This window comes from Monopterus albus, unplaced genomic scaffold (genome assembly GCF_001952655.1).
Source record: "Monopterus albus unplaced genomic scaffold, M_albus_1.0 scaffold135.1, whole genome shotgun sequence".
Lineage (NCBI taxonomy): Eukaryota > Metazoa > Chordata > Actinopteri > Synbranchiformes > Synbranchidae > Monopterus > Monopterus albus.
In genome coordinates, this window is record NW_018128015.1 from 745,663 (window position 1) to 746,320 (window position 658).

Consider the following 658-nt stretch of genomic DNA (forward strand, 5'->3'; position numbering starts at 1 on the left):
GGGAAGTCAAAGTATGAAGTAGCACCAAATGAAAATACTGAAGTAAAGCCCAGATACCTCAAATTTATACTTAAGTACAGCACTTGAGTAAATGTACTTAGTTACTTATAGGTACTGTTTATAATTTGATTGCAGACATGAGGCTAAGTTTATTAGTTTTACAACTTTCATGACTTGTCAAGATAGGATGCCTATAACGCTTTTAGTAAAGTCGATGGACTTATGGGGGCTCACTGCCGAGGCTTATTTTGTACTTGTGCAACACCAGGACTCAATACTCATGGGGCCATATCATTTTACACACTAACTGATTCATAATATTCCATACAATGAGGATTTAGAGTGACAGACGTAAGATTGTTTCAGCTGACCTTTGATATTTCATTAAATGTTTCCAGGATGGAATTCACCGTTTTAATGTCTTTTATCTTCACTTTCTCCACACATTCCTCATCAACCTCATCTCGTGTCCCAGGTTAGAGGCTCTTTAACAAATATAAATAATACAGTAGCTTCAGAAACTATCCAGACCCTGTTACCTTTTCAGTCTTTATTGTGCTGTAGGCTTAATATTAAAGTGATAAAATTGCCATTTTGTCCATCAATCTACATCCAGTAACCCATAATGACAGAGTTAAAATATGTTTTAGACACTTTT